This window comes from Schistocerca serialis, chromosome 3 (genome assembly GCF_023864345.2).
Source record: "Schistocerca serialis cubense isolate TAMUIC-IGC-003099 chromosome 3, iqSchSeri2.2, whole genome shotgun sequence".
Classification (NCBI taxonomy): Eukaryota; Metazoa; Arthropoda; class Insecta; order Orthoptera; family Acrididae; genus Schistocerca; species Schistocerca serialis.
In genome coordinates, this window is record NC_064640.1 from 356,694,977 (window position 1) to 356,720,480 (window position 25,504).

The 25,504-nt window shown below is 41.2% G+C and overlaps 1 protein-coding gene across 1 annotated transcript in view; it reads right to left on the minus strand.

Moving 5' to 3' along the window:
* Nucleotides 1-23,946, minus strand: part of LOC126470161 (katanin p60 ATPase-containing subunit A-like 1) — an 88,007-nt gene extending 64,061 nt beyond the window's left edge. The window contains exon 1 of the mRNA XM_050097788.1: nt 23,882-23,946. The gene's annotated coding sequence lies outside the window, so the exon portion shown is untranslated. The remainder of the gene's footprint in view (nt 1-23,881) is intronic.
* Between the last annotated feature and the right edge of the window lie 1,558 nt (nt 23,947-25,504).

The following is a 25,504-nucleotide window of genomic DNA, read 5'->3' on the forward strand; positions in this document are numbered from 1 at the left end:
TCGTAGAAGACATTGTATTGAAACACCGTGCCCCAAGGTCGTTAATTACGTATCGAGGGAAAGTTTTTCAATCGAATCTTGTGACGGAGATAAACTGTCGGTGCATTACTCATCACATGACGACTGCCTACCATCCGCAAACTAACGGGCTTACTGAACGCCTTAATAAGACCTTGGCCAACATGCTATCAATGTTCGTCAATGTTGAGCAGAGCAACTGGGATTAGGTGCTACTTTTCGTGACGTTTACCTACAACACCGCCAAACAAGACACCACAGGATTTACGCCATTTTTCCTGGTGCATGGGCGTGAGGCGACTACGACGATCGACACTGTGTTTCCGTTACATCCTGATGACGTGGAAGACGTCTACATCGGCCAGATAATAAACAGAGCCGAGGAAGCTCGGCAGTTAGCTAGACTCCGTACGTTGCAGGCTCAAGAAAACGATCGCCGAAGGTATGACACAAGCCACCGCCCTGTTGTCTACCAGTCTGGTGACCTCGTCTGGATCTTCACTCCTGTTCGGAAGGTTGGTCACTCTGAGAAACTCCTCAGGCGCTACTTTGGCCCTTATAAGGTTGTAAGACTGTTGTCTGATGTTACGAAGTTGAAGACTTCGAACCTGACACAAGACGACGAAAGATCAGAGATACGGTCCACGCCCTTCGAATGAAGCCCTATAAGGCTCCTGCAACCCAGGGTACAGTCGAAGCTCCAGCGACAGGCAACAAGTGGAAAGGTAACAAAGATCGTAGCGGCAAGGGAAGTTATAAGAAGATCACCACCAGGGTGAACATCAGTCAACGGGAGTCAGAGTATGCAAGACCGATGACTCATTCCTGGACTAGGAGGATGTAACAGCGAGACGCTGTTCTCTTAAGGAGGGAGCAATCTCGCAGAAGAAGCCGAGTAGCGCAGTCGCTGTAGTGCAGTGGTTATGATACTAGATTGTTGCATGGAGGGTCGTGAGTTCAAAACTCACCTGAACTGAAACATTGCCATTCTAGAAGTATCCACAAATGGCAAGAATCATTATACTGGAATGTTCTGTAGCTGTATATATACCGTAAGTGTTCTGGCCAGAGGCACATCGCTCTGCGTTCTTGTATGTGCAAGTGCTGAATAAACTTTCGTTAAGTAAAGCTAGTGTTCGTCATTCATCTACTTACACCTTCCTTCAAGTGACAATATAGTTTCTAAATCACTAACAATGATACTTATATTAAATAACCTGGAAATAAAATTTCAAGAACTTGTAGAGATGGAACTTATAAAGTGAACTAATAACTGATTTTGACTGACAGATTATCATTCAGTTTAAAGCTTTCACCCTCCCCTTTTTAGAGAACATCTTTATTTCTTCTAAAATACCATATTTCCCCAAATATTTGTAATTAAAATTCTTATTTGATTTCTGATTTTTAATCAGTGGCTGTTTTCAAAATTCAGTTCCACAATTTTGTAGCTCTGATTTGTCTGAGTTCAAAAATGCCCCTCTCACTAGCAAAACTTGTTAATTTACTATTTATTCTATCTACAAAATTTGAAATTTTAGCCATTTTTTCCCCAGGATTTGCAGATCCCGATGAGTATATGTATGGTATTTACAACATAATTCTTATAATATTGTCATTTTCCTTGATAAAAAACACATAGTTAATGACGCTTCTTTGTCTGATCGTAAGTTTGTGTCCACAAATTTTGCTAGTTTCCCTCTATAAAGTAAAGTACAACAATAAATTTTGAATTTTATTAATACACACTTCTGTAACTCACTGTGCAGAACAGTGTTCCAGTTACTCCTTGTCTAACCACCAGACACTTACATGTAAATATCTTTGTGAACTTCTTTTAGCTGACCAGTCCAGGTTAACATCTTATGGTCATGCTCAATTAAAATGTACTATTGGTCAACTAAATGATTCCATCCAAATGTACTCTTATGATGTGATTCACTCTGTAGTTAATTATTATTTTACAAACATAATATAAACTGTTCATATGAACACCTTCTGTGTGCAGTTTTTGTATGACAGGATATCAAATTTTCAAACTCCCCCATACGCGAACAAGCAGTTTGTCATCCTTTGCTAGCTTTTTAAATAATTTACTATGTGTGGCTTTGTCTGATGCATTTGTCAAACATTTAGAGTGTTTGATGTGTTTGAGAGAAGTTTTGATTTTTGGTGTTGATGTTTCATTGTGCAGATTTAGCAAAAAAGAGATTATTACAATACATCTCACTATCACGAGTTTTTGCAACTGTGGAAACTATGATCAAGGATAAAGACAAAACAGTACCGGCAATTACCAAAAGGGTAGACGTCTTGCCTCTTTCCCAGCCATATATGGTATTATGCTGGAAGAGTTAAAAAAAAAGCAATATTTTATGCACAACACACAAGAAGGAGTGGAATAAAATAAAAAAAATATCAAAATTCACATCTTCTTCCAAACACAATGTATATGTTTCCACAGTGTGATATTTTAATAAACTGTTGTTAGGCAACAAACTAGATGAAAATAAATTTTTGCATACTTGTGTCTTCTTTTTCAGTGTGAGGGCCAAGTAAAAAAAAGAGAAAAAATTCCTTTAGCAGAGTTTCATAGCTATATGTCTCTCAGTTTTAACTATTTCCTGGACTAGCATCTCGTTTTCTTTTTCTTTTTTATACACAGTGTTAAAGCCAATGCAAGGAATGCTTTGTTTGCATTGGTTGCCATTCCCTCTAGAGTCAAAATACTTTGTAACATGCTATGCAACACACCTGCATCCATCATTGCCAAAGCAGTATGCACACATGCTCTTAGTTTGTATCCATCCATTGGTGGAATACTATAAACTTGTTCCTTTAGGTGTCCCCACAAATAAAAAGCTAGTGGAATAAGGTCCGGGGAACATGGAGGTCAGAATATTTGACCTCAGTGACAAATCTATTTCCATGAAAACGCTTAATTTAAATAGTTACACACATTCATTCTGAACCGTGGCTGTGCACCATCACGTTGAGACCATAGCTTTCGCCGAACACTAAGTGGGATGTTTTCCAATGAGCCAGGCAAAGTGCTGTAAAGAAACATACAATACAGGAGCACATTCAAATTTTCCAGTAATATGTAGGGGCCCAAAAGCACTCCTTCCATGATTCCAGGCCACAGATTTATGGCAAAGCGTGCCTACAAGTAATGCTTATGTGTGACATGTCGGTTGTGTTGTGACCAATAATGTCTGTTGTGGAGGTTAAAAATACCTTTGCGAGTGAAGCTAGATTTGTCTGTCCATATCACACTCTTCATAAAATGTTCATTATCTTCCACTTTTTGCAAAAGCCATTCACAAAACTGCATTCGTTGAATGAGGTCTTCTGGCCACTGGTGTTGAGTAAATGTGTAATGATACAGGTGCAATTCTTCACTAAGCAACGCTTTAACAACCAATTTTTGAAATATCTGAACTGCCTTGCAATATCATGGGTATTTCACTGAGGTGAATGGTGAATGGTATCAAGAATTGCATCCTGTGTTTGTGGAGCATGTCTAGTCCTTGAATGACACGTGTCCATTACTTGTGGACAAAGACTACTGCTTCCCTGATGACATTGCTCCAGGAGACAAAAACATTCTTATCAGGATGTCACCTTTGAGGGTACTGTGCAGTATATGTACGAGCAGCAATAGCAGCTTGGTTATCGAATTCACCCAGTATCAAAAGCATAGTGATGTATTCATTGTTTGTCTACTCCATCTGGAAGTCACCCTACATGAACTGAACAGGACTAGTTATGGTTGTGCACAGCCCAGTTAGTGGACACATAGAACAATGTCCTGATTATTAATGATAAGAAATGATAAAGAGTAGGGAAGAAACATCTAAAAAATAAAAACGTAAACTGATGAGGATTAGAACCATAAATGTGGTTTTGATGTCCCTTCAGTCCACTCAGTGACTTCCAATGTCTGGTACAGTAGTGCAGGGTGATACACGTTCCTCTGCACATTCCAATGAACTGCGTGCCAAGGAAGAACAAACTGCATGTAGGGGTATATGTGGTTCCCGAGAATTGATGGATAACTGTGTTAATCCACTGTGTCTTCCAACATGACAAGAACACCCAGGGAAGCCACGAAGACATTCCCCAGACCGTCACATTCCCTTCTCTATCCTGGACCCGCCTGACGATTGTTGCAGGGTGTTTGCTTTCAGAAGTTTGACATAATGGAGCGTAAAACTGATTTATCTGAAAAGACCTTCTGTCACCACTTAGTGGATGTCCAGTGGTGCTATTGGCAAGCAAATTCCAGCCTTCGTCGCTGATGAACAGCAGTCCACATGGGTGCACCTACATCTGCATCTACATGGTTATGGTTCAAATAACACTTAAGGTTGTGGCAGAAGATTAATCAAACAAAGTGCACTCTAATTCTCTATTACTCCACTCTAGAACAGCACGCATAAAAAATGAACACCTATGCATGAACCATGCACCTGCTGCAGAGACCCATATGCAGCTACATGCACTAAATGGCCATGAGGAGATACCGTTAATAGTCCCTTGGTTCATCTTGTCAATTGCTCAACAGTTTTACATCTATTTATCTGTACACATCTCTGCAGGCATCGTTCAGCCCTGTCATCTATAGTGCATGATGCACCACACTTGCACCACAGATTTATAACCACTTAGCATCAGTTTTGGATATTGCAATTTTGCCATGCATGGTATGCTTTAACCATGGTGGCACGTGAAGAGTTTACAAACATAGCCATTTCGGAAATGCTTCCACTCTTTTAAAATTTTAGAAAGCATTTTTGACTGGAGCACAGTGATTGGTATAAAATGTTAAAAATCAGTAGAAAACAGTCTCGATCACATTTTCAGACATTTTATTTCTTGACAACCCCTTTTAGCCCTTTCCTCGGACCATCAGGCTCAAATCCCTGTAATACAGTAATGATACATATTCAGTATAGGGGGATGAAAATATGGCTAACGACGTCTAAAATATAAGCTACAAAGTATGATGTTATGCCCAGTACATGTGGCGGCAGACAGAATGAGATACTTTGAAGTACAGTTGTTACTACTGAATAAGGCCTGAAAGCAAGTGATCGGGCCCTTTTAGACATTAGATAAATCACACCATTTCTGCACTGACAAGGATTGCGCTGTTCCTGCATACCCCGACACACATTATACTCTACACTGCTAATGCTGCCAACTGCTGTCTGTAAGTGGCTATAGCACTTTGATGTCGAACGTAGGTAATGGTTACATTAGTGTGACTGGGTCATGTACACTGATCCAGCCACAACATTATGACCACCTACCTAACAGCTGGTACGTCCACATTTGGCACGGATAGAGTGGCAACGTTTCACGGTACTGAAGCAATAAAGCCTTGGCAAGTCGCTGGAGGGAGCTGGCACCACATCCGCTCACATGTCACCTAATTCCCATAAACTCCAAGGATGGGGGTGACAAGCTCTGACTCCACATTCAATCACATCCCAGAAGTGTTCGATCGGGTTCAGATATGGTGAATTGAGGGCCAGCACATCAATTGGAACTAGGCACTGTATTGAACCACTCCATCACATTCCTGGCCTTGTGACATGGCGCATTATCTTGTTGAAATATGCCACTGTTGTCAGGAAACATGATCGTCATGAAGCGATGTAAGATCCTGCTTGGCAATCATGGTGCCTTGCACGAGCTCCACTGGATCAATGAAAGCCCACATGAATGTTCTCCTAAGCATACTGGAGCTGCCACCAGATTGTCTCCGTCCCACAGTACAGGTGTCAAGGAAATGTTCCCCTGGAAGGTGACGGATTCGTGCCCTCCCATCAGCATTGGGGTTCATCGGACCGTGCAGAGCATTACCACTATGTCATTGTCCAGTGCTGATGATCACGTGCCCATTTCAGTCGTAGTCGCTAAACTCGTGGTTAATATTTCAACACGAAAAGTAGTATACTTCGCATATTTTCATACGCTTATGTCATATGGTATTATTTTTTGGGCAAATTCTTCTGATTCAAAAAGGGTATTTTTGGCTCAAAAACGGGCTGTTCGAGCTATGTATGGTGTAAGTTCGAAAACCTCTTGTCGACCCCTATTCAATAGTCTGGGAATTTTGACATTGCCCTCACAGTATGTATTTTCTTTAATGTCGTTTGTTGTTAGCAATATTAGCTTCTTCCGAAGAGTTAGCAGCTTTCACTCAGTGAATACTAGGCAGAAATCAAATCTGCATGTGGAATGCACTTCCTTGACTCTTGTGCAGAAAGGAGTGCAGTATTCTGCTGCATCCATTTTCAATAACCTACCACAAGAACTCAAAAATCTTAGCAGTAGCCCAAACACTTTTAAGTCTAAACTGAAGAGTTTCCTCATGGCTCACTCATTCTATTCCGTCGAGGAGCTCCTGGAAGAGCTAAAAAATTAAGCAAATTCCAGTGTTACATTCTTGATTTTCTTTATTTAAACTAACGACTTGTCGCCTGAATATGTTTCTTATATTTCATTTTATCTGTTTCTACAATCGTGTTATAATTTCATGTATTGACTCGTTCCATGACCATGGAGACTTCTCCTAAATGTGGTCCCACGGAACAATAAATAAATAAAAAAAAAAAAACATTGGCACATGCATGGGTCATTGGCTGAGGAAGCCCATCGTTAGAAGTATTTGGTGCATTATTTGTTCAGACTCACTTGTACTGTGCCCAGCATTAATGTCTGATGTTATTTCCACCACATTTCACTGCCTGTTCTGTTTTACCAGTCTGCAACATCCGATATTCGTACTGAAGGGTGGCTGCCCAACCCCACGATGTCTCGAAGTGGTTTCAGTTTTTCGACATCCATAATGAAGGGTGGCCACCCAGCCCCATGATGTTTGGAAGTGGTTTCACCTTGGTTCCGCCATGTGTTGAAAACACTCACGATAGCACTCGCCGAACACTCGACAAGTAGTGCAGTTTCCAAAATGCTCAAGCTGAGCCTCCAGGGCATCCCCATTCTACACACGGACAACACATTCACTGATACTGCATGCACCATGCGTGTGTCTGACTAGCAGTCACTCCTTGTCAGATAATGTTGCTATCGTCTGGATGGGTTTATATCAGTAGTAGGTTGATGGTCATAATGTTGTGGCTGATCAGTGTATATACACTAGTCCTTTCCCCCACCTTCGCTCATGTATACATATTCAGCACATTTCTTCCTCTCCACTCTCTGTGTCCATCCCATTCTATGTAAACACAAACCCTCTCTCACTTCCTTTCTGTCTGTCTCTCTCTGTCTCTATCTCATACACACACACACACACACGCACACACACACATACAAGCACAGTGCTTCATTTGTGACAGTGCGATTCAGTACCCAATACCGGTACCTCTGACAAAAGAAAGCTTTAAAATAACGTTTTGGGATGTCTAAATTAAAAAAAAAAGAAAAATCACCCCCTAGAGTGCCACAGTACCAGAACGTTTTTTTGTTTTTGTTTTTGCAAATAAAGCAGTATGTAAGTTGCATTTTTGTTCTTGCACCAACAGAAGACCACTACACTCCAAGCCAGGAATCGTGGTGCAGCCTGATGTGCTTGTGGTCGCCACCGCCAGACACACTCACTACAGGAAGGAAGCACAGGAACTTGGTGACGCAGCAACAGCTGTATAGCAGCAGAACGCACAGCAGCTGGTGACCATCGCCTCTGGGAAGATACTGTCACATTCTCCATGTCACACACTAATGATTGAAATCAAACCTCAATAAAGAGGTCATTGTATCCATCACTTTACCTTCTTCAGCTGCACAACATTCTCCCTCAGCAGCGAATCCTAGCCCCCACTAAGCTATCAGAGCCGTCATGTTATAACTTACGTTAGGGGGAATGCTGGGGATGGACATAAAGAAGAAGATGAACAGCCAGACGACAGCAGCCATAACCTCGGATCTTCTGCAGCATGGACATCCTATGCAACAACACAATTTTTGTTAGAGCCTGTATGGTTGTTTTCCTATCCTCTCTCAGTAGGCAACATGGTGGAACAAATTTCGGCTCAGGGCGCTTATTTAGCAGTTAATAAACCAAGTAGCTCAGCTACTGAGTGAATCAGGGCAACTAAAGGAGGAAAGGAGGGAACAGACACTTCCTAGTGCACTTGTCCTGTTCACCAGCACTGCTGAATTGATAACACCATTTTCAGGAAAATCTGGAGAGCATATTTTGGCGTTTGTCGATAGTTTGGACACAGCTGCTATGTTAGGAAATTGGAGTAATGAGCAATTGTTGAGTACAGCCAAGTTAAAACTACTGGGGGCACATGGACACATGTGATGTACCACAAGAATTTAAGCAAAACGCTGTTGTTTGATGTCTTGAGAGAAGTGTTAGTAGGCAGATGTAGAAGGAAGGATACATCGAGACACTACCGTGAGCAACTTAACAGCTTGTTTCAAAAGCATGGGGAATTAGTAGAGTGTTTTGTAGATCGTATTAAGAAAATGAATGTCAATACATAAGAGCTCATGGAGGACGGTAATGCTAATGAAGCCTACTTGTAAGAAGCTGAGCAAAGAGAACTTGACGCCTTATTACTGGGTTCACACCCAAAAATGTCTCGTAGAGTCGCGATGGAATTTCCAAAGACTCTAAACAAAGCAGCAGAAACAGTGTTGGTGCTAGCCAAAACTGATGTGGTCACCGAACCTTTGAAAAATAAAGTCCTATTTAACACAGATCTTAAATGTTTAGCATGTGGGTATATTACGCCTGATTGCAGAGAATGGCAGTGCCAGATATGTACATGGCTTGGACATTCTGAACAGAATTGCATGGACAGAAACTCAGAGAGGCATGGAACATGGCTAAAGGCCAGACCTCGCTCCTCTCAGTTAAACAAGGCAGCCAGTAAAAGTCAGCGCAAGTGCAAAATCAGTGGCAGACCCTTTTCTGACCAGTTACATGAAAGGGGACTTTGTAAATTTTTGTAAGACACCGGATTGCAGGTATCTGTGGCAAGTAAGGCTATACTTGATAAAGTGAAAGTGAATCCGCCATGTTGGTCACTAAGCAGCATAAGCTGGGGTCTTGTAGATTCAACTGGTTCAACTTTATTTGGTTTCTGAGTTGGGGAAGATAACTTCTGCGTTGGTGTAGACGTTTTTCCTGTGTTCGGCAGTGGCTATGTGGTCATTCTCGGTTTAGACTGCCTGGTTGCACATCACACCAAAGTTGACATTGAATGGCATATTGTAGAAATGGATGGAGTACCGTTTCATCTTTACTCTATGACCAGAATGCCATTACTGTCGCAAGATTCACCCCTAGGTCAGCGGCGACCACGTGATTGGTTTGAAGAACATTCTGGACAATTGGAGTAGATGATTTGGCCAATTCGAGTGGATGATTTGGCCATCCAGATCATATGATATGAATGCCATCAAATATTTATGGGACATAATCGAGAGGTCAGTTTGTGCACAAAATTCTGCACTGGCAACACTTTCGCAGTTATGGACGGCTACAGAGGCAGCACAGCTCAGCATTTCTGCAGGGGATTTCCAACGACTTGTTGTGGCCATGCCACACCGAGTTGCTGCACTACAGGGGGCAAAAGAAGGTCCAACACGTTATTAGGAGGCATCCCATGACTTCTGTCACCTGTGTAGACCTCAGTTGCCACTATAATTTTCACAGTAACTGGAATCATATACTACCAACTTATGCGGAAAGTAAACCCAATCCCATCCCTGCCGACTTCCATCTATGAGTTCAAACTTGTAGCAATGGCATCAACCAGAAGCAATGATATGAGGGACAAAGTGTACCTTGAACATAGACCTCTGCACAGAAATAAGTGCTACTGAATTCGAGCAAATAATGTACAGTGTGATACCATCAGTGGGGAAATAAATCCGAAGTGTAAATATTTGTAAATAACTAGTGTTTTTATTGCAGCAAAATTTGAGGCCGAATTTTCTTCGTGGCAGGGAGGAATATAAAGGGATAAAGTTACAAGCGAGTCTTGGAACCAGCAAAAATTGCATCATGACGAAACCAGGGCACCGCTATTTCATTTGTAGTTGGCAAAGGGGCTGCACGGTCAGCAACTTCGCAACAGTACAGTGACGACAGACGACACGTGCCACTTGACGTAACCTACACAATTACTGAAACTCAGTTATGACAGCCGGAAAGTCATTGACACGTTACAGACAGTTCAGTGTGGCACACTAGCCGTGGTGAACAGCACGGAGAATCAGTATTTAAGGACGCTCAAAGCAGCCTGTCGTCTTCGAACAGGTGGCTAGTGCTATGACGTTGAGGCTATGCTATTCTGTCTCAGTGACGCAGATACTTCTGCCACAGCTGGGACATTAACCGCTGCCTGATGCCTAAGCCTCTGGGCACCAGGTGCGACTCCACACTTGACCACCATCCCGGGAGTATGATAGGTGGTTCCAGTCATGTCTGACCCCGCCAGGGTATTGACAGAAGACTGATACTCTCTGTGATGCAGGCTAATGTCCCTGCGTTAGCTGCAGCCAACCACACTCACTACAGCGAGGAAATATGGGAACCTGGCGATGCAGCACCTGCCGCCCAGCAGTGGAACCTGCCTTCAGTAACCTGAGGGAGACGCCGTCATACTCCCCACGCCACACACTAATTATTGTAATGAAGCCTCATTAAAGAGGTCATTGAAACCATCATCGGACCTTCTTCAGTTGCCCGACATTTTCACTCAGCAGCGACTTCTAGTCCACACTAAGCTAGCAGTGCCATCCTGTTTGTTTAAATTCGGATACATTACTTTTAAGCATGCACTTGAAGCTTGTTTGGAATCAATTTAGCATTTTTGGTAAATATTTGTAACTTCTTATATTGCTGCAATCAGACTTCTGCCATATTAGCTCGACACTGATAAGTGTGCGGCAGTATAGGATACGTAACGACATGGGATTGCCAGCTTGTTACCATTGAGCGGTTTGGCATCTGGCGGCCCCCATACACTGTCAGTCACAACGCTTCTCACACACCTGATTTTGCTCCCTCTCTGCAATTAGGTAGTAACATGGCACTTACCTCAGCCTTCCTTTTGGATGATTCATTTATACCTCGGGCTTATCGCTTGTAATTGCACAATGTACCTTTGATGAGAGATGGTCTTTGTCGAATGATCATCTGTCGGTTGGAACAGAATGCATTAATATGCCAGGTGGTGGCTAGCTACCGTCTGACATTTTTACCAGTCGAAGAGACTGTATCTCCAGGATTGTGGCCGACCGTGAAGAAGTGGTCACTGGTACCTGCCTACACCACAGTAGAGATCCCTCGCTCTCCACCAGAGATAATAACACAATTCTTCACTCACAGCTCGAAGAAGATCGTAGCGTACGTTGTATTCAAGGACCAATATGAAGCAGTAACAAACAATCAATAATTCTACCAAGACCACGTGCTCTGAGATACACTGGGCAAAAAGATGAATAACGCATTTGTTTCTTTTAATGTATGTGGTACTCTATTAACTCACTTTCTTTCATTTAACGTTTTCCCAACACCACATACCTGATCGTTGTTAATTTACCTTCAGTGATCTGGCGTCCAGCAATTATTAACAACGGCTGATAGGAGAGGTGAGATACAGTATAAATAGTCCATGAAGTGGGACTATGCAAGTTGCTATCTACAAGATGAAGCTAATAAAATGGATTGAGGAAACCATTGGACTTGTGTAATATAAATTGTCACGATGCTGAGTTCTGTCTGGGAAAGTAATGAAAGCAATTTGATTGTTTTCAAAATTATGCAAACATTGTTGGGAAATTCGGTTTTGCATTTGATTTTGGTAATCATTCAAAATATGTGGCAACCTTTTGTGTTAATAATAAAATGGTGAAACCCTCATGTCTCTCTGTTTCTCCATTTAAACACGCTAATCTCCTAAACTATTAGACGAATTTTCGTAGGGTTTTCACAGGTAACACGAAAGTAACTTGGTGCAATGCAAAGACTTTATTTCATCCATATCAGATAACGGAAAAAATATAGTGTGATTTAAAGTTTTATCTAAAACTGTCGTGTATGTATGTTCGTTTGTACATACCAATTTTCAAAACTACTACACGAATTTTCATGGGGTTTTCACAGGTAACTTGAGCGTGACCTTTGGCAACATGTCGGCTTTATTTCATTAAAATCGGATCACGGAAAAAAGATATCGGAATTTAAAGTTTTATCCAAAATCGTCTGCTCACCTAAAAGGAGAGGAGGAGCAAACAATTGTTTAATGTACCATCGACAACCACACTCATGCTCATAAATTAAGGATAATTGCAGAATGTGGTGCCACACAACGTGGCACTACACAAAACTGCCGCTAACAGCATAGGCACATAGGGAACACACACGACACAGATCTGTAAGTCCACGGTATTGGTGATAAGTTGAGAAAACCGTCCCGAAACACATGTGCTACAAAACGTCACTGTTTCCTGCGCATGTACCCCTACATCAATATTGGATATGATCACCAACCACATGTACACAGGCCGCACAACGGGTTGACATACTCTGGATCAGGTGGTCTAGCAGCTGCTGGGATATAGCCTCTCATTCTTGCACCAGTGGCTGTTGCAGCTCCTGGGATGTCGCAGGGGTTTGAAGACGTGCAGCGATAAGTCGACCGAGAGCATCCCAGACGTGCTCGGTGGGGTTTAGGTCTGGAGAAAAGGCAGGCCACTCCATTCGCCTGATATCTTCTGTTTCAAGGTACTCTTCCATGATAGCAGCTCGGTGGGGCCATCCATTAGGAGGGAGGTGGGGCCCACTGCACCTCTGAAAAGGCGGACATACTGGTGCAATATGACGTCCCGATACACCTGACCTGTTACAGTTTCTCTGTCAAAGACACGCAGGAGTGTACGTGCACCAATCATAATCGCACTCCACACCATCAAACCACAATCTCCATACAGGACCCTTTCAAGGACATTAAGGGGTTGGTATCTGGTTCCTGCTTCACGCCAGATGAAAACCTGGCGAGAATCACTATTCAGACTATACCTGGACTCCTCTGTGTTGGGACCACTGTTCCAATGACCATGTAATGTGTTCTTGACACCAGGCTTTACGGGCGCTCCTGCGACCGGAGGTCAGTGGAATGCACCTTGCAGGTCTCCAGCCGAATAAACCATGTCCGTTCAGTCGTCTGTAGACTGTGTGTCTGAAGACAACTGATCCAGTGGCTGCGGTAAGGTCCTGAGCAAGGCTACCTGCAGTACTCCGTGGCTGTCTGCGGGCACTGATGGTGAGATATCGGTATTCTTGTGGTGTTGTACACTGTGGACGTCCCGTACTGTAGCGCCTGGACACGTTTCCTGTCTGCTGGAATCGTTGCCATAATCTTGAGATCACACTTTGTGGCACACGGAGGGCCTGTGCTACGATCTGCTGTGTTTGACCAGCCTCCAGTCGCCCTAGTATACTACCCCTCATAACGCCATCAATATGTGTTCTTTGAGCCATTTTCAACAACAGTCACCATTAGCGCGTCTGGAAACGTCTGCACAATTACTCACTGCACCGTACTCTGACATGCACCAACACACCTCTGTGTATGTGGACTGCTGCCAGCACCACCGTGCGACGACGGCAGGTCAAATGCAGACTGCCCAACAGAGCGTTGTTTCACCATGTATCAGCATTATCCTTAATTTATGAGCATGAGTGTAGATCACCAGAGACGGAGCAAGAATGGGGAAGGAAATCGGCTGTGCCGTTTCAAAGGAACTAGCGCGGCATTGTCTTGAAGCAATTTAGAGAAATCATGGAAAACTTAAACCAGGAAGGCTGGATGCGTGTTTGAACAGTCATCCTCCCGAATGTGAGGCCAGTGTGCTAACTGCTGCGCCACCTCGCTTGGTCCCACCCAGAGATCTCAATAAAAACAAGATACACAACTGCTGTGCTTTGGACCCTTGAAAATAGTGACGATCAATTTGTATCAGATTGGCAACTCTGTACGTACGGGTGTAGGACGTGTTGTTTTGTGCTTTCTGTTGTTTGATAATCATTCATTCGAGAGCGATTTATTAAGTTTGTGAAGCTATAATGGTGAAATATTGAGTAGCTTATGGTTGTAAAGAACTCTAGAGGAAAGACAGCGGAGTTCATTTTCATAGGTAAGTTATGTTTTTGTTTAGAACTAGTGTTCCTGCCGCACTGTATTTCATGTATAAATTGCACTACTGAAGACGATATTTCTTGGATTTAGTTCTGTATTTGCCTCTTGTTTATACAGGTTTCCATTTTCGCGTTCGGAAATGCAGAAATTGTGGGCGCAAGCAATTCGTAGAGACAAGTGCTCACCTACTGCGTACAGTACAATATGCAGCAGACATGTTACCGAAAATTGCTATAAAGTGCGGCCAGGAGCATCATTAAGACTGTTAAAAGAAGATGCCGTCCCATCCATCTTTGATTTTCCGAAACATATTCAGAGAAAGATGACTGCAAGGCGACAATTGGTTCGTAAAGAACCTGCTAGTACTCAAGTAAGTGGAATATATTACAAGCTTTTAATTATAATAGTATAGGCCTGAACAAAATAAACGTCAATAGGCCTATATTTATAATTATTGATTTAAGCTTGCTTATGAAGGTTTTATAATTTTGAACTGTTGTGATGAATGCAAAATTACAATGACCTCCTTTCTTGCAGGATGTAAATCACACAGGTGTACAACTGGAAAAGTCTCCTGAAGCAGTTGCTGAAAATAAAGGAATTCAGGCAAACCTCCCTTCACTATCGAAAACAAATTTAAGAAAGAAGATAAGAAGATTGCAAATGACTGTAGGCCGACGAAACAAAAACATTTCGACAATGGCACAGCTGATTAATGAACTTAAAAAAAAGGACACCTGAACAATGATATAGAGAATCATTTAAAATTTAGTTTTAGTGGTTTTCCTTTGCACTTCATCGTTAACGAATTGGAAAACTCCATGTGTGACGAACAAGTAAGAAGATACTGAGATATTATAAAACAGTTCGCTCCGATACTACATTTTTATTCACCGAAAGCATATAGATACGTTAGATCATTATTTAGTTTGCCCCATCCAAATTGCATCAGATCTTTGATCTCATCTGTCAGCTGTGAGCCTGCTTTCATCAGTGAAGTGTTCAGTTTCTTAAAAGAAAATATAGAGAAAAAACCCTGCTTAAAAGAATGTGCTTTAATTTTTGACAATATGATGATTCATAAACAATTCTTATGGGACAATATTAAAAAAGTTAACAGTGGTTATGTAAATTTTGCTGGCATTAAGCCAGTAGATTTGAATGAACTAGCTATAGAAGCATTAGTATTCCAAATTGTTTCGTACAGAAAAAATTTAAATGTCCAGTTGCATATTTTTTTGTAAATAGTATTCGAGCTGAACTTTCAGCTGAATTAATCCATACATGCCTCCTAAAATTACATGAAGTTGGTGTAGTCGTATGGTCCGTTACTTGTGACAGCCTAGTTGTAAACCTGCAAGCTTTGAAAAACATGGGCTGCAACGATGAACCTGATAATATTATTTCGTATTTTAAGCACCCTTAAGCTGAATGCAATGTTTATGTAGCTTTGGACCATTGCCACATGCGTAAATCAACAAGAAAGGTTGAGAAACAGATTTTGCAGATAGTTGATGGTGAAGCATAGTGGAGCTACATAGTTAATTTAAATGAACTACAGGAGAGTGAAGGCTTGAAGTTTGCTAATTGAGTAACCAACTAGCATGTTAAGTTCCACAATAAGACGATGAATGTCTCTCTTGCTGCTCAAACCCTGAGTTCAAGTGTAGCAGATGCTACTGAATTTCTTGAGTCACATCAACATACAGATTTTCGAGGATCAACTGCAACTGTTACTTTTATCGGAAAAGTAGACAAACTTTTTGAGTTGTTAAATAGCAGAAATATTTTTGCTAAAGGCTTAAAACCACCTTTACATAAGTTCAACATTAATTTCTGCCATAATTATTGCGAAGAGATGGAATATTTTTTGAAGTCTATCTCCATTGAAGGTGTATCCATTCTACGGCATCCCCGTAAGACATTTGCTCTGGGTTTCTTGCTGTCTATTAAAAGTGTAGGAATGTTTGCTACAGTATGTCTTTCCCATGACACAGAACCATTTCAGCATTTTTTAACGTATAAAGTGTCTCAAGATCAACTGGAATTACTATTTTCATGTATTAGAGGTAAAAGAGGCTGGAACAATAATCCAAAATTTATTCAGTTCCAGTCAGCTCTCAAAGCCATTAAAAATAGCATAAACTCTGGATGTAGGACTAATGTACTTGATTTTGAATCAAACAGTGTGTTTTCAATTGCTCACTTTAGGTACCGCCATGTTCAAACAGAAAATATAGTGTAAAAGATGCTTCATTGAGACAGTGTTTAGATTATTGTAGTAGAGTGAATGACGTAAACCTCAGTAATTATGTTAATAATATTTTGTATTACGTAGAAGGATTTGTAGTTAAAAATGTTAAAAAATTTGAAGTGTTGTGAGTGTGCTAGTTTGTTAATTTTTGGTAATGACAAAGTAAGTGACCACACATATTGTAGGAAGCCTTTGTCTGACCCAACTACTTTCACTCAGCAGGTTTCTAGGAGAGGAATTAAGTTTGCAATTTACAAAATTATTGTTTATTGTGAGAAGAAGTTTCGTGTGTTTGCAAATGTGGAAGATTTCGGTAAAGTTTATTCCCAGTTCGTAAATTCGATGTCTCACCATTTTTCTATTAATGAAAAAAATATTTTTGGACCTAATGCACATTCTGTAAATTCTGTATTTGACCTAGACGACATGCACGAAACAAAACTTATGAAAGAAATTGCGTCAGTATATATTGGAGTTAGATTAAGAGCAAATGCAAAAAAATGTAACAAATAAGGTCAATGGGAAAAACTGTTCTGTTCGACATAAGCTGACAAAAATTATTTTGTTTTCAAATGTCTAACGTAAATGAAAAATATAAATTAATGTTGAACTGAAAATTATTTACTTTTAAGTTTTTTTCACCCTTTCCACAAAAGCGAGATCAAAGTATCAGAGGTTTTATCATTCCAAAACTTTTGTTTAAATAGAGGAGAATGGGGATGGTAAAAGTGGACACAAAATAATTTTAATTAAGTGATCTTTTTGTTTTGGGAAAACTGGTCTTATTTATATATATAAAAACGGTATCAACTTTTACCCTATGCCATTTCAGTTAATGTCAACACTTTACAATGGAGTAAATGTGGACAGATTGCATTTGTTTAGGTTTTTCCATTTGGTGATCAAACTATTGAAGAAACATAGAATCACTTTAATGATTCTTTTAGTATGAAAACTGGTTAATCGAAATACATTAAATCTTAAAAATCTGCCTCAAATTGTTTCGAGATAAATCGTGAAATATAAAACCTATCTGTACTAGCCCCACCAACTCCCTACATAGTGCATTTTTTTTCGTATGAAGGTCGTCAGACTTTAACGAAACATGTAATAATAGTTACAATCAAATTACAGAATTGCTGTGACTTCAAGGAAGTTTTGCTTTACAGTTTTTCAGCTGATAATGTGAAGAGGATATTTTTAAACAGTAGGCTACGGTTCTTTATTTTCTGTAGGTATTTAATGCTTCCTGGTCAATTAATTGCCAGACTCAGCAATCAGGGATGTCAAAAATACTTAATTCAGATAAAATGCGATGTTTTGTGCACATAATGATGGCAAAATAAAATTTTACTCGTTTACTTGCGGGACAGCTGTATACTGACAGTTGGATAGGGAGAGACAGATATACGTTCAGCAAAATGGCGGCTAAAGATGTCGAGCGTCAAGATTTCGTAACACATATAGTCCAGTAGAACTGTCAGAAAAAAGCCTGTTCCTTGCAAAAGGTGGGGTAGAAGATTTTATTTTTTTAACTCGTTCAAATTGTTAGAAAGGTTACAAAACTAAGTTTTGCCAACAAAATTTCTCGTGGGAAAACTTTCTGCAGTTAAAAAACTTGGAAAATTTCATACTTTTTCAGTTTTTTCAAAATACCTCAGTTTCATTTGCTCCTATCGCTTTAACGTCTATTTTCTTTTTTAAAGAGCACAAAATTCTCTACAAATTTGGTTCTTACCATTTTTTTCTACTCCCAGTATGTAAGGCGCTACAGCGCGTCAAAAATTACCAATTTTTCAAATTTTGAGCAAAGTGGCAAATTACCTAATTTTTGAACACTGTTATTTCAGTTTCTATATGTGTAGTATAAACATATTACTCATCATGTTATTCATTGGAATTTACCATCTCACTCTGCTGCAGGGCCAGGACAAACAGCATCATATTTAGTAACTACGAACACATTCACGTCGGATTGCGTGAAGTTTATTTATGTTACAATATGTAATACGATTGCATGCAGGTGCCGTACATTTTCTACAGTTGATTGACGTTAATGATCAGTTATAAGAAAAAGTATGTAGGAATTGTTCTTTAGCGGGCAAAAGCGTATTTATTCTTTGGCGGGCGGAAGGCAATTATCTCTGGTGATTGTTCACAGCGCGCTGACAGCTATTAGCACACAACAATAAGGGTCTTACAGTTTAGAGTCGCTTCCATTCAGTATATGTTGTGGTTCTGAAAATGAGTATGTCTGACATGAATTTGTGTTTCATTTGCGAAAAAACTGTGGTGAGTGGTGGACGCAATGTGAAAAAGAAGCCGGCCGGTGTGGCCATGCGGTTCTAGGCGCTTCAGTCTGGAAGCGCGGGACCGCTACGGTCGCAGGTTCGAATCATGCCTCGGGCGTGGATGTGTGTGATGTCCTTAGGTTAGTTAGGTTTAAGTAGTTCTAAGTTCTAGGGGACTGATGTTAAGTCTCATAGTGCTCAGAGCCATTTGAACCATTTGTGAAAAAGAAAGGACTGAGCACACTTATCGATAGTAGTGCTAAACGCAGAGAGTCTGCCCACACCCGTTTTTGAAAACGCTCAGTGAAGTGATGTTGCGTGAAGCATGCTACAAGAAGTACATTAATGAGAGAATGATAGCAGCTAGCCTTCTACATCCTCAGGAACCAACAGGCGTGCTACGTCAGTCGCAGGAAAAAGGTCAGTTCAATTTCTAAGAGAAATGCTTCTTATTTGCAAAAGGCAATTCTGATGACTTTTTAACCAAGCAGTTAAGATTGCCATATGCCAAACGAAATTTTGTTTACAAAGTAATGAAATTGGAAGTGCAATCGACAGTATTAGAACAGGGTAAACGACGTGGTGATGAATTTGGTCAACAAGTGATAGAGCGGATTCAAAATGTAAATGATTTGGTTGCTGCAGATGGGCGATACCACAGATTTTGCTACAGAAAGTTCTTTCACCGTGTTTCAGCTACTGGACAGAATCGAGGTAACCGACCTGCAACACCAGTAGATGAAGGCATGGAGGCTATATTTGCCTACCTGGAAACCAGTACGGAAGAATGTCAGTTTTCTATGGACGATCTGTTAGAGCAAATACCCACATCATCTCGTCCTGATATTCGAACTGTCAAGGCTCGCCTTTTCCAGAAATATGGTGACGATTTGGTGATGGCTGAAACAGCTTCAAAGCCAGGCACAAGAAGATGCTGACGTTATGATTGTAACATCTGGCATTTGAAGAACCAAAGATTTTGGAAGTGTTGTCATTGTAGGAGATGATGTTGATCTGCTTTTGCTCATGACCGGTTTGGGGCAAGGCATTGAAAACTTATTTTTCTTAAAGCCCGGAAGAGGAAATGCAGAAGACAAGTGGTTTTCCACTGCATCTTACAAGTTTGACAGTGAATATATTCTGTTCACTCACGCCTTTAGCGGATGTGGTGCAACATCCGCTTTTTTTGGTCAAGGACAAATTAAGTGCTGCAATATTGTTGCGAAAAATCAACACCTAACCTCAGCACTTTGCACGTTCAATAAACCACATGCTACCAGTGAAGAAATAATAACAGCAGGAGAACAGGTTACTATCGCATTGTATAGTGGAGGTGTCAGCAGTTCCGACACACTAGACCATTTGCGGTACCAGCTATTCGCCAAGTCTGCCACAAAAAGCAAACTGAATCTTGCACGGTTGCCATCTACACAAGATGCTGCACAACATCATTCGTTGCGGACTTACCAACAAGTCCAAAGTTGGATGGGAAACTGGAAACCTCCTGAGAAATGGGGCTGGAATCACAGTGACCACGGTCCAATATTCGTTATAATGAGCCAAGATCCAGCACCTGAAGCACTTCTTCACATTGTTTCATGCTCATGCAAGCTGAACTGTGGCGAAGCGCGCTCCTGCAGAAAAGCGGGTTTGAAATGTTCTTCAATTTGCAAGAAGTGTATTGGGGTCCACTGCGAAAACGTGCCAAAATTTTTATATGAAGACAGTGAAGAAGATGTTGAGGATGTTGAGGAAACCGCTGACGAAATCAACGAACTTGCTGAGGCTGACTCGCTGTTTAAAGAAGAGGTCAATCTGGGATCAACTCTATGTACAGACCCTGAATCCGTAACTCAAAGTATTTCTGGTGACACTGAGGAACCTGGCCCATCAAAACGTTGGAAGTGATGCTCATACCTGTGTCAAGTGCGCTAAAGTGCGATATTACAAGTATTACAAACCCAGAATTGTCAACATTTTTAGTAACTGACAATGTATTTTAATTGTAATAAAGCTACTTATTTTTAATGTCAACTGTGTGGCCTTTATACACAAGAATAATTACCTACCTAATTAGGTTGCGGTTGCCTATTGCACTAATATTAGTTCAGTTTCCTGAGACAATTTATTTTGTATGTGTGTGTGTGTGTGTGTGTGTGTGTGTGTGTCTTTAATGATGGACATTTATATTTATAGTTTTACAAATACCAGGGCTGAGGTGGCCCATAGTGAACTTCAGGTAGTGATGTAAGAATCACAATAGTTGGTTGCCCAGCAATCCTCATGTTGCATACAGAGAAATTGAATACCTGAAAGTGAGGTGGTAAATTCCAACATATAGCACGATGTATCGTGTATTTATACTACACAAACAGAAACTGAAAAAATAGTGTTATAAAATAAGGTATGTTGGCACTATGCTCAAAATTTGAAAAATTGGTATTTTTTGACGCGCTGTAGCGCCTTAGATACTGGGAGTAGAAAAAAATGGTAAGAATCAAATTTGTAGAGAATTTTGTGCTCTTTAAAAAAGAAAATAGACGTTAAAGCGATAGGAGCAAATGAAACTGAGATATTTTGAAAAAACTGAAAAAAGTCTGAAATTTTCGAAGTTTTTTGACTGCAGAAAGCTTTCCCAAGAGTAATTTTGTTGGCAACACTTGGTTTTGTAACCTTTCCAACAATATGAAGGAGTTAAAAAAATAAAATCTTCTACCCCACCTTTTGCAAGGTATATCTGCAATTTGACTGGATTAATTGTGCTGCCTCTAGATTTTTCTTCTTTGAGCTCACTTGTCTCACCTTAGGAGTTCGGATGTTAAATCATCACGGTTTAGTACACCAAACAACAAATAGACTGCGCTGTTAGTTTGGTTGTACACCAAAGAACCAATAGATGGTGCTGTCAGTTTTTTTCTTTCTTTTTAACTGCGCGTAAAAATGCATGTAAGTTCTCGATGGCACACGACAAAATTAGGACTATAGTAGGTATCTTTTCAATTAAATATTGATTTCCCGTGGGCCCTGCACGGAGCCGAGTGTCGCGAAGTTTGGCAAGCAAGACTACTAGTGTGATGCCCAAGTTCGTTGCACGGCCCGTATATCTCGCTGGCTTTGATTTTCAGAAGTTCAGGTCAGTGACAGAGTTACGCGATACAGTCTCATCTTTACAAATACAAATCAACAGCGAATTTACTACGTATATATGGATTTACTGGTTTCCGTTTGTGAATTTAAAACTGAACGATATTGCTTTGCTTCTTTCGATAGGTTTGACTTACGTTCTTTGCTAGGAAAGACGAATTTATTAAATTTGCTATGTGATTTGGGTACTCATTACATTTTGCCGGCCGCGGTGGTCTGGCGGTTCTGGCGCTGCAGTCCGGAACCGCGGGACTGCTACGGTCGCAGGTTCGAATCCTGCCTCGGGCATGGGTGTGTGTGATGTCCTTAGGTTAGTTAGGTTTAAGTAGTTCTAAGTTCTAGGGGACTTATGACCTAAGGTGTTGAGTCCCATAGTGCTCAGAGCCATTTAAACCATTACATTTTGATTTCGTTTTGTTTACGAAAACGGTCGAGTCTTTCTGAAAACGGTCTCAAGAATCCAGTGAAGATTACGAAGTGGGACTTGCTGCAGGATCTAGATTTTTCTTCTTTGAGCTCACTGGTCTCACCTTAGGGCCCCTCCCATCGGAGGTTCGAGTCCTCCCTCGGGCATGCGCGCGCGCGCGCGCGCGCGCGTGTGTGTGTGTGTGTGTGTGTGTGTGTGTGTATTTGAACATCATACTGTAACTCGTTCTCTGGAAGCTACTCTGCAGGTGAAGTGCAACATAACTCTGATGGAGAGCGTCATGCATTATCATCTCGTTCCTCAGAACTTTTCACTCGCAGAGGGTTAAAGTTACTTTTCTTCAACGTAACATTATAGAAGCGGAAATTTTGACGGGAAATAACACAGGCGAGTGAGTGTTCATACCCTGAATCTCACTTATTCCTGTCAATTCACGATTTCGCTTTAAACATGTACAATTCTTCGTAAGCTTATGTTATGCCATGACCGTAAACAAAGTACGAGGCCAGACGCTGTGTGTTGTGGGTATTGACCTTATTGTCAGCTGCTTTTTCATTGGCAACTCTATGTGACTCTCTCCTGTATTAGTCAAGTAAACAACCTCTCCGTTCATGTCTCGTATCATATTACTTCAAACAGTGTATACATCGAAGTCTTGCCGCGCGGAGTGGCCGCGTGGTTTGAGGCGCCATGCACAGATTGCGCGGCCCCTCCTGTCGGAGGTTCGAGTCCTCCCTCGGACATGTGTGTGTGTGTGTGTGTGTGTGTGTGTGTGTGTGTGTGTGTGTGTGTGTGTGTATTTGAACATCGAAACCTTATGCGACAAAAAATTCCGCACGTACGAAGTCTCGGGCACAGGTGTAAATGAATACCGAAGAAATGCTGGGTTTCTCAGCTAGCATTACATAAAGGTTGTCACAGTTTTCCACTGAAACTATAATCTCCACTTTTACACCATATACATATGAGGTAAAATATTTCATTCACCTTTCATTGCCAGTCTTCAAATTACACGTTATATGGATGTTTTCAACTGTGGTTCAGTTTCGATACATTAGATAATCTTTAGAAGTAGTATGGTCACGTTTGAATTCAGTCGTTTACTCCTGATCCCTTGAAAATGAAGAAACTCAGTCCTTATAAGCCTTCATCAATCTTAGACGAATTGCCACTGCCGATTTCTAAAATAGTAGGAAAGATTAACCCTATAATATTTACGGTGAACCAGTATTCCATTTCAACAACTGCAACAAAACATGTACGACTGCTATAAAAAGCTGCACAAAGAACAATTCTGCATATCAAGTTCATATTCAACTTACACGTATTAACATAAGAAATACAAAATGTCATTGATATGTAAGTCGTATTTGTGGTAGGCCGAGAAAATTTCACCTGTGACCACAGAGTAGAATGTCAGTTCACACAGCTGTACTTTAGCTCTGTTTAATGTAGTGTAGCCTAGATCTTAGAGCAGTGCAATAGAATTACAAGAAAATACCAGTCCAGGAAACATTACTCGTGCGGCGATTGAATTTGGTGTCCGTGGACGTACCGTGCTTGAGGTGTTATTGCAGGTAAAGCTGGCTGCAAATCTGGATCCCGTCTGCGAAGTGAGGCTACCCACTAGTCGGCTGGCATTCTATTGAACCCAGATGGCGCTTCACTTTTCTGTGTTGAGGTGTTTGAAGTATGACCTGTTTGAAGTCAGAGTACACCAACAAAGGACTTGTAATGAATTGTTACATAAACATATAATAGAGTTATGTTCTATGCAAATCAGAAAATTACAATACTTTCATTTAAACAGTGGTCCTGTTACTTTATTTATTAAATACTAGGGACGTTCATTAAGTAAAGCAACTTATTTTTTTCTGAAAGCAGGTTGGTTTTATTCGGGATTCCAATACACCATATTATTTCTCCACTCTCTCGGCTATATAACCCTATTTTTTTTAACATAATCTCCTTTCAATGCGGTAATCTTACGCCACCCTACTGGGAGGGCCTGTAAGCTCCCATGGTAGCACTCCACTGGTGTAAGTTAGGACCAACGTCTTGCTGTGTCATAACCTCCACATCACCCACGTATTGCTTCCTGTGGAGTGCATCCATCATTAGCCATAGATGGAAGCTCTTTATGGTCTTCTATTAGGTGACGCGAAACCCTGTGGGCACAAACCTCTGAGTACCCCAGATGGTGGACAACTGTGTCAGCACTACCAACAGAGACGTTCAGTTGAGTAGCGAAGTGTTTGTGATCCGTCGATAACCTCGAATGAGAATGTCTGCGTGTTCCACTATTGTAGGAGTCACAGATGTGTGCGGTTAGCCGGTACGGATGAGATGAAACAGCTTTGCACGACCTCGTTGCGATGATGACAGATGCCTAGCTTAACAAGTCACCGTGCCTTAGTCACAGCCAGGTCTCCGTAGGCATACTGCAAGCACCTATGAGCATCTGCGATGCTCTGGTTTTCCGCCAAAAGAAACTCAGTGACAGCTTTCTGCTTAGAACGCGACTCACCAGGAAAGTACTTGGGCCCGAACAAACACAAATACACAAAAATCGTGTGAGAAATAATGTAAAGGTCTGTTGTTGCACTAGTGATACTCCCGCATCTGCAAAACTCTGCAGTCGTCCGTTAGAGGCCTCTGCGTATGCCATGCCGCATTGCACACTGACCTGCCGGTACGCCAGTCGGGACCAGTAGGGACGGTGCGGTGTACCTCTGAAGTTGCGTTTTGTGACATTATTTGTGTATTGAAGCGTCAGATGGCTCGGCGATTGGTAATCAATCCTGCTAATGTATTGCGATTGGTTGAGATGAAGTTACGAAGAACCCTTTTTCGTGAAGATGGTACTGGTGTAGAAGACGAATCAAATGGTTCAAATGGCTCTGAGCACTATGCGACTTAACTTCTGAGGTCATCAGTCCCCTAGAACTTAGAACTACTTAAACCCAACTAATCTAAAGACATCACACACATCCATGCCCGAGGCAGGATTCGAACCTGCGACCGTAGCGGTCGCGCGGTTCCAGACCGTAGCGCCTATAACCGCTCGGCTACCCCGGCCGGCAGAAGACGATCATTCGCATATTTTCTGGTATCTGTTATAGTGCAGAAATATGAGCATAAGTTAAAAACAGATACTGTTGTAACACTAACACATAAT